Source organism: Bubalus kerabau, chromosome 3, assembly GCF_029407905.1.
Source record: "Bubalus kerabau isolate K-KA32 ecotype Philippines breed swamp buffalo chromosome 3, PCC_UOA_SB_1v2, whole genome shotgun sequence".
Classification (NCBI taxonomy): Eukaryota; Metazoa; Chordata; class Mammalia; order Artiodactyla; family Bovidae; genus Bubalus; species Bubalus kerabau.
This window is the reverse complement of record NC_073626.1, coordinates 164,619,994-164,630,363: the sequence shown is the minus strand read 5'-3', so window position 1 is coordinate 164,630,363 and position 10,370 is coordinate 164,619,994.

Sequence of the window (10,370 nt, the reverse complement as noted above, 5' to 3'; positions counted from 1 at the left end):
TTGGGCCGGGGAAGGGCGGATGGTTTCAGGATACTTTAAGAGCACTGCACTTTATTTCTATTATTATTGCATCAGCTCCTCAGATCACCAGGCATTAGATCCTGGAGGTTGGGGACCCCTGCCCTAAAGGAACAACCACCCTCTCGTTCAGGTCACATGGGTGGAGGCTAACCAACCCTTGTGTGCCTGAGGTGATCTTGTGGGCCAACTCGACACTCAGCCAACCTGGATGTAGTGATTATGTCGGAAATGGACACTCAACTCAACCATGGCAATAAAACTCTACTCCAAAATAGATATTATTGAAAGGGTGCTTTCCCTCCATGGGAATTGCTCTGTGTAGGCTATTTTAAACCTCAATTCAGCCACGCCTGAAATAGGCTTTTCAGCCTCAAGAGCCAATAAGTTTCTTTTTTTGTCTAAACTCATTTGAAATTAGTTTTTACATTTCCCCCCCAAAAAAGCCTGGGCCAATACAAATCCTCTCATAACTTCCTTACTAATTGCTGATACAGTTGATTTGATGGGGAACTCAACACTCTCACTTACACCAAATAAGAAACCTCTTTATAAGTTTACCCTTTGTTTAGTTCCGTGGAACTTCAGTGGCATAGGCATTCATCCAAATAGTTTGTCTACATCAGTGGGTTCTCAAATTTGGCAGCACATCAGAATAAACTGGGAGACTTAAAAACTGGAGATTACTGGGCCTCAATGTAGGTCTACAGAATCAGAATTTCTGGGTTTGTGGCCAAGGAAAGTGTCTTTTTTCAAAGCTATGTGGATAGTTTTAATCTAGTGCCAGATTTAAAAGCCACTGATCCACATAATGCCAAGTAATTGTTCTATTACAAGCAATAAATTGGTCAGCTGGAAAACAGTTGGATACATGTGTCTCGTTTGTTTGCATTATATTTTTTAAGATCTGGTCCTTAAGTTCAAGAAGCAAACACACATCCTTCCTAAAGAAACAGCAGTAGCTCTGGTGGGAAAAAAAATTGAGGGGAAGAAAATTGAGAAGTGGATTTACATGAAACTAATAAAGCTTAAGTGTCAGGGCTCCATACTAGAACTTGTAAGTGCTTCCGTGACGATCTGGGCTTTTGAAATTTAAGGAGTACAATATTTTAATCACAAATGGTTGAGACCACTGTCTCTTTCCACTTTGAATTCTAATCAGTCATATTTCCCCTTGTGCTGGGTGGCATGGGAGGAGCCCATGGTATTTTGGGACCCTGACTAAGGAAGCTGATGAGGTTACATATAGTTTTGGTTAAGTGTAATATTTATGTGGTCCACAGCCTCTTGCATGTATGGTTTAGTTACTGCTAGCTGCCCCAGTGCAAGAACAAATTTTAGGAATGGTCCCACCACCTTCTATACCAACATACTCCACCTTGAAAAATGGAAGTTCAGGGCCTGACATGACCTTCATAATATGACACAATATCAGGAATACAAGAGAAGCTGGTTAGTGAATGTTGTCAATTCAAATAGTACTTGAGATTCGTTCTTGCAACAAACCTCTGAAATATCTTGACATCTTACAGCTCATATATGAAAGACACCTGAGTGAAGTTTTCTTAAAATTGACAATCCTAAAAGCATACATACCAATACCAGTAATAGGTGGTGAAGCCAAGAGAAAGCTTCCCATTCCGTAAATCATAAAATCAAACAAACAAACAAACATTATTTGAGGACTTCCCTAGCAGTCCAGTGGTTAAGATTCCAAGCTTCCAATGCAGGGGCCACAGCTTCAATCCCTGGTCATGGAACTAAGATCCTACATGCCTCATGGGGTGGCTAAAAAGTAAAAATTCATTTGATCCACCATGCTTGAGGGAAACTGATTCCTCCTGTTCTCTAGGTAGAAAGTGTAGCAAAACCATTGTTCTAAGAAGAGGTCATCAAACATGCAGGCAGTACTTTTATTTGTTATATCAGATAGCTAATTATTGACTATGCCAAAGCCTTTGACCGTGTGGATCACAACAAACTGTGGAAAATTCTGAAAGAGATGGGAATACCAGACCACCTGACCTGCTTCTTGAGAAACCTGTATGCAGGTCAGGAAGCAACAGTTAGAACTGGACATGGAACAACAGACTGGTTCCAAATAGGAAAAGGAGTACGTCAAGGCTGTATATTGTCACCCTGCTTATTTAACTTATATGCAGAGTACATCATGAGAAACGCTGGGCTGGAGGAAGCACAAGCTGGAATCAAGGTTGCCGGGAGAAATAGCAATAACCTCAGATATGCAGATGACACCACCCTTATGGCAGAAAGTGAAGAGGAACTAAAGAGCCTCTTGATGAAAACGAAAGAAGAGAGTGAAAAAGCTGGCTTAAAGCTCAACATTCAGAAAATGAAGATTATGGCATCTGGTCCCATCACTTCATGGGAAATAGATGGGGAAACAGTGGAAACAGTGTCAGACTTTATTTTTGGGGCTCCAAAATCACTGCAGATGGTGATTGCAGCCATGAAATTAAAAGACGCTTACTCCTTGGAAGGAAAGTTATGACCAACCTAGACAGCATATTGAAAAGCAGAGATATTACTTTGCCAACAAAGGTCCATCTAGTCAAGGCTATGGTTTTTCCAGTAGTCATATATTGATGTGAGAGTTGGCCTATAAAGAAAGCTGAGCACCGAAGAATTGATGCTTTTGAACTGTGGTGTTGGAGAAGAATCTTGAGAGTCCCTTGGACTGCAAGGAGATCCAACCAGTCCATCCTAAAGGAGATCAGTCCTGGGTGTTCATTGGAAAGACTGATGTTGAAGCTAAAACTCCAATACTTTGGCCACCTGTTGTGAAGAGCTGACTCATTTGAAAAGACCCTGATACAGGGAAAGATTGAGGGCAGGAGGAGAAGGGGACAACAGAGGATGAGATGGTTGGATGGCATAACCAACTCAATGGACATGAGTTTGGGCAGGCTCCGATAGGTGGTGATGGACAGGGAGGCCTGGTGTGCTGCAGTTCATGGGGTTGCAAAGAGTCAGACATGACTGAGCGACTGAACTGAATTATCAAAAAATGTTATTTTCTACATTTTGAGATCTCTCCAGAATTAATCAGCTTTAAATGTGTCGCTGTAATTGTGTTCATTTATAATTCTAAATGAATATTTAATTTCCTATCTAATAATTTGAATTTTTTCAATAAAAAAAGGGCCTCCAAAACTGTATGAGCTTCAGGCCCACAGATCTGCCCCTCAGTTGAAGTGAGCACCTTGCCCATTCATGCTGGTGGTGGAGGTGATAAAACCTAATGGACTTGTCCTTTAAGCTGCCTTGGTCTCCTGAAAACCAAATCTGCTTATTATTAAGTCAGCAAATGTACTGTTGATGGATTTAGTGACTGTGTAGGAATCTGTGTGGCCAGACAGATAAATAATACATTATTTAAAGGTTTTTGATCTCTAACAGTGTTTTGGAAGAAGCTGTTCTTTAAAAGAAATTAGGAAGAAGGATACATCATAGACAGGGAGAGAAATACATAAACAATCAATTATGATTGAGCATGCTAGAGGAAGGGTGATTTATCTTTTATTTCCCTCTATAGGAAATACTACAAAATCATTGTCATGGGAAGTGGTGATTAAGCAGATCTTGTCTAACAGAGCCAGTCTGGCTTGGCTCAATATAACCTCAGAATCCATTTCTTCTTTTTCAGCAAGGGCATTGCTGCAAATAGAATGGTATGTGGTTTCATGTAGATGATGCAAAAAGTTTATGGAAGCTGTTACAAACACACTCGGGTCTCTGTGCATGCTGAATCTCACTCACAGCTTTGCAGCTTATAGGTCTTAGGGAGAAATCAATACTTATGATGACAGGTATGCTCTTTTGTCCTATGTATCCTATTTCCTGCACCACTTCAAACAATCTCAGTATTTACAAAACAGCATTTAAAAACTGCTCATTTAAATTCTCTGCCCAAGTGTCTTTAGTCATATCTTAGATTCATAGGATATTAATTGGTTTACTAAGAAGAAAATTGGAGCCATAAAAGTTTGGTAAACATTGGTTTATATAACAGTGAGCTGATTTCTTTACTATTTGCAGTAGGTCTTGGAGTTTGAATCTTCTCAGTATAGAAGAATGTAGTTTGCAATGCTGCCCAAATTATTTGATCACAAAAACCTTTTTTGTAATGAGGAAAATGGGCTATAACACTGAAAAATGCTGCTTTGGACTAAAATAAAGGGAGTTAATGGGATGTAAATGCATTTATAAAGTATAAAAATTAAATGAATTATATGATACTATGATAATAACTATTATTATTATTATGATCACTATGTTCAAAGGAATCAATTGTTTATCTCATTTCTTTCTACTGGGACCATTCAAACTATCTGTTTATGAGAAAAAGATGAACTAAGACAAATGTATTTACTCGCATAATTTTCCTCTGTGATAGTTTTATTTAAAAAAGCAGTTGAGAAACAACTACACAAGCTTCTAGTTATCAAGCTTCTATCTGCTGCCTCAGTACTTTCACTATTTTTTTGAGATTTTTCCACTACATCTATTAATATTAAAGAACAGTGACTATCAATGCAATCTCTATCAAAATCCCATTGGCATTTTTGAAGAAATTAGATAATTCATTCTAAACTTCATATGGAATCTAAAAGCACCCTGGATAACCAAATGATTTTGAAAAATAAGAACAAATTTGGAAGTCCCATGGGTCTTAATTTCAGAAAGTATTACAAAGCTATAGTAATAAAAGCTTGGTGGTAGTAGACAGACAAGTAGACCAGTGGAATAGAATAAAGAACCCAGAAATAAGTCAACTCATATATAGCCAAATTATCTTTGACAAAGATGCCAAGGTCACCCAGTGGGGAAAGAACAGTCTTTTCAACAAATGATGTTAGGAAAATTGGATATGCACATACAAAAGAATGAAGTTGGACTCTCATCTTACACCATATACAAAATTAAATCAAAATGGATTAAAGCCCTAAATATAAGACCTGTAAAACCGCTAGGAGAAGAAGGGGGAAAGTTTCATGAGTTTGAATGTGGTAATGATTTTTTGGATATGATAGCCAAAGTACAGGCAACAAAAGCATAAAAGGCAAATGTATGTGTGTGCAAAGTTGCTTCAATCATGTCTGACTCTGTGTGACCCTATGGACTATATAGCCTGCCAGGCTCCTCTGTCCAAGGGATTCTCCAAGCAAGAATATTGGAGTGGGTTGCCATTCCCTCTTTCAGGGAATCTTCCTGACTCAGGGATCAAACCTGTTTCTCTTAGGTCTTCTGCATTGGCAGGTAGGTTCTTTAACACTAGAGCCACCTGGGAAGTCCTAGTAGGCAAATGAATCTACATCAAACCTAAAAATTTTTGTGCATTAAAATGATACAACCATAAGGTTTTTCCTGTGGTCATGTATGGATGTGGGAGTTGGACTGTGAAGAAGGCTGAGCGCAGAAGAATTGATGCTTTTGAACTGTGGTGTTGGAGAAGATTCTTGAGAGTCCCTTGGACTGCAAGGAGATCCAACCAGTCCATTCTGAAGGAGATCAGCCCTAGGATTTCTTTGGAAGGAATGATGCTAAAGCTGAAACTCCAGTACTTTGGCCACCTCATGCGAAGAGTTGACTCATTGGAAAAGACTCTGATGCTGGGAGGGATTGGGGGCAGGAGGAGAAGGGGACGACACAGGATGAGATGGCTGGATGGCATCGCTGACTCGATGGACGTGAGTCTGAATGAACTCCGGGAGTTGGTGATGGACAGGGAGGCCTGGTGTGCTGCGATTCATGGGGTCGCAAAGAGTCAGACACGACTGAGCGACTGATCTGATCTGATCTGATAAAGTGAAAAGGCAACCTGTAATGAGAGTAAGTATTTGCAAATCATATTTCTGAAAAGGAATTAATATCCTGAGTACATAAAGAACTTCTACAACAACAATCTTGAGAAAGAAAAACAGAGCTGGAGGAATCATACTCTCTGACTTCAGACTATACTACAAAGCTACAGTCATCAAAACAGTATGGTGCTAGCACAAAAACGACACCTAGATAAGTGGAACAAAATAGAGAGCCCAGAAATAAACCCATGCACTCACCATGAATTAATCTATGAAAGGAAGCAAGGACATGTAATGGAGAAAAAACAGTCTTTTCCATAAGTGTGCTGGAAAAAAAACTGGACACTGTATGTAAAAGAATAAACTTAGAGCATTAACACCATATATGAAAATAAACTCAAAATGGATTAAAGACCTAAATGAAAGACTGGAAGCCATAAAATTCCTAGAAGAAAACAGACAGAACACCCTTTGACATAAATCATAGCAATATTCTTTTAGATCTGTCTTCCAAAACAAAGAAAATAAAAACAAAAATAAACAAATGGGACCTAATCAAAATCTTTTGCATAGCAAAGGAAACCACTGATGAAACAAAAAGGTAATCTAGTGAACAGGAGAAAATATTTACCAATGATATGACCAACAAGTGCTTAATATCCAAAATATATAAACAGCTCATACAACTCAACATCAAAAAAAGCAAACAACCCGATTAAAAGATGGGCAAAATACCTGAACAGACATTTCTCCAAAGAGGACATACAGATGCCAACAGGCACATGAAAAGATGCTCAACATTATTAACCATCAGGGAAATGCAAATCAAAACCACAAAGGGAAATCACCTCATATCTGTCAGAATGGCTATCATCAAAAAGAACACAAATGAAAATGTGGAGAAAAGAGACCCTTATACACTGGGAATGTAAATATAAATGTTGGTAGAAATGTAAATTAGCGCAGTCACATGGAAAAACAGTATAAGAATTTCTCAAAAAGCTAAAATCAGAACTACAATACTCCTGAGTAGGTATCTGAGAACAAAAACACTAATTCAAAAAGATACATGTACCCCAATGTCCATAGGAGCATTATTTACAACTGCCAAGATATGGAAACAATCTAAGTGTCCATCAACAAATGAATGGATAAAGAAGATACAGTGTATATAGACACAGTGCACTACTACTCAGCCACAAAACAGAATGAAATTTTGCCATTTGCAGCAACATGGATGGACTTGGAGGATATTATTCTAGGTGAAATTAGTCAGACACAGAAAGAAAAATACTATATGATACCACTTATATGTGGAATCTAAAAAATACAACAAATGAATACTAAAAAAGGAACAGTCTTACAGATACAGAGAACAAACTAGTGGTAACCAGTGTAGATATAAAAGTGGGGAAAGCAATATAGGGGTAGAGGATTAAGATGCACAAATTATATACATAAAATAAGCTATAAGGACATATAGTACAATATGAGGAATACAGCCAATGTCTTATAATAATTATAAAGGGAGTATACCTTTAATAATTGTGAATCACTATATTGTACACCTGTAACTTATATAATATTGCACATCAACTATACATTAAAAAAAAAAAGTAAAATGGTTGTTACCAGGGGGAAGGGGGAGGGGGGAAGGGGGTTGTTTAATGGGTATAAGGTTTCAGTTTTGCAAGAAGAAAAACTTCTGGAGTTCTGTTTCAAAGCAATATGAATATATTGAAAGCTACTGAACTATACGCTTGAAAATGGTTAAGATGATAATTTTTATGTTTTGGTTTTTTTTCTTTTTACTATAAATAAAAGTGGACTGTCCTGGAGATACTCAAAGATGAGCTGAGGATATTTACATTCATACCTTCTAATACTTCTCCTTCTGTTCACCTTTGTTCTGATCAAATGCAGTTCTTTTAATAAATTCCCCTTGGAGCCAGAATACTTAAGAGATTATGAATAGAAAACAAGAGAGCTAAAGAGTGAGAATTTCACAGTGGGTCTGAAATGTTCTTATTTGAAATTCCCTTTGATTTAAAATTTTGCTATTGGTGATTAAACACATCAAGGACTTGCTTGACTCACACAAGTCTGGGAAACCTTTCACTACAAAGATTTTTGCAAAGTATTCAAGAGAAGCTCAGAGGCTAGGCCTTCTCCTCACCCTCCTTGAGTCTATGAGTACCTACAGCATCTTCTATTTCAGTTGAAGGGATGGTTATTTTATGTATAGACTTATACCATCTTTTGGGGCTTCCCAGGTGATGCTAGGGATAAACAAGCCAACTGACAATTCAGGAGACATAAGAGACAGGTTCAGTCCTTGAGTTGGGAAGATCCCCTGAAGGAGGGCATGGCAACCCACTCCAGTGTTCTTGCCTGGAGAATCCCATGGACAGAGGAGCCTGGCAGGCTATAGTCCATAGAGTCACAAAGAATTGGACACGACTGAAGCAACTTAGCACATACCATCTTTGGCTTTTACACTCTCTAGAGCTTAAGACAGTCCTGGTATTAGGTTGGAAACTCAAATGCCTTTAGTATTTCACAACATTCAGGTAGTCTTTAGAGTTTTGGGATTCATTGCTGTGATAGTGTTACCAAAACCACAAGTTCATGTGCCTGATACACAGTGAGGTCAAACAAAACTAAAACGTTGGAGTTTGGAAGAGAGAAAGGTTTATTACAGGGCCATGCAAGGAGATGGGTGGCTCATGCCCTAAGAAGCACAAAGTTACTGAAAACTTTTAGCAAAGATCTTTTAAAAGCAAAAGGTAAGGGAGGAACGTGGCTAACTGTTGCAAACTTTCTGGTGGTCAGATCCTTTGCTCTTGAAGTCAGGTCATGGTCAGGTAATGATGTTCCTATAAATCTCTACCAAATAAATGTTATTCTCTGTCCTGACAAGAAAGGGCAAGGTTCCAAAGTACAACTTTCACCCTCCAAGGTCCCGGTCCTAGCTAAAAGGAGGCAGAGCTCAGCTGCCAGTTCACTCAGGGCTAGGTCCCCAGACTCTGCCTAGCTGTCACCTCTGAGGGAGCAAGGTGCCCAACCCAACTGGCCCTCAGGCTCCTCAGGTCACCCAAAGGGGAGAGACCAGATCCCACAGACTGTGACCCAGGCAGACTGCCACTACTGTTAGGTCACTGCGACAGGGACAGGGGAGGTTCCCGGCTTGTTCTCTGGGCCCCCACCAAGCTCACCTGCTGGCCCAAGGCGGGATGAGCTGGAGGGCTTCCAGGAGAAGCCAGGATTCGCCTCTTACCTGAGTCTTCATCTTACAACCACTACTCCACTCTGGTCTGATTCCCCTCACTAACTACAATTCCTTAACAGTTGGTCGCTTGTGGGCGGGGCCCACTGCTGCAGTGTCCAATGGCTGAGCAGGACCCATTGCCTGGTAACAGGGATGAGTAATGACCCAGAGCAATCGGTTAAGGGCTTGGGCTCACTATGCTGTGCTATAATAGAAGTCCAGAACAAACCTTACTGGAAAATGGAATATTTTGCATCATTTACTCCTATTTGTGGCATCCAAGAAGCTGGTTTTCTTATTAAAAATATTGTACCCCACCCCCTTTTTAAACTTTTTTTTGCAGTGAAGATGGTGGAAATTCAGACTGAGCGTGGGTACCAAAAGCAACCGATCATTCTTTCAGAATAAGAAGATGGTCCTGCTTGGGGAAACTGGCAAGGAGAAGCTCCTGCAATACTACAAAAATGTTGGTTTGGGCTTCAAGACACTGAAGAAGGCCATGGAGGGCACCTAGATTGACAAGAAGTGCACTTTACTGGCAATATCTCCGAGGGCAGATCCTATCTGGTATGGTGACCAAGATGAAGATGCAGAGGATCCCGTCATCAGCCGAGACTACCTCCGAACATCCGAAAGTACAAGCGCACCTTTCCCCTCGCTTCAATGGAGAAGGCAATGGCAACCCACTCCAGTACTCTTGCCTGGGAAATCCCATGGGCGGAGGAGCCTGGTAGGCTGAAGTCCATAGGGTCGCTAACGGTCGGACACGACTGAGTGACTTCACTTTCTACTTTCCTGCATTGGAGACAGAAATGGCAACCCACTCCAGTGTTCTTGCCCGGAGAATTCCAGGGACGTGGGAGCCTGCTGGGCTGCCGTCTATGGGGTCGCACATAGTCGGACACGACTGAAGTGACTTAGCAGCAGCAGCAATGGTGTCCAGACAAGACAGTGCGCTTCAACGTGCTCAAGGTTACCAAGGCTGCCGGCACCAAGAGAAGTTCCAGAATTTCTGATACTACACCCCTGTCCACTGTCCCAAACAAAATATTTTCCCAGTCAAAAAACAAACAAAACCATACACTTTTCTGGGCCCTTGCAGCATCCTCCTCGGTCCGGATTGTGCTTCCGGTGCGAAGGTCACGGACGAGATGGCTCTGCCCGTGCAGGTTCATCTCGGGTCATCAAGCTCAGCCATTGCTCTGCAGTGTGTTTCTCAGCGGGCGGCCTATAGTACCGAGTGCTACCATTACCTGAAA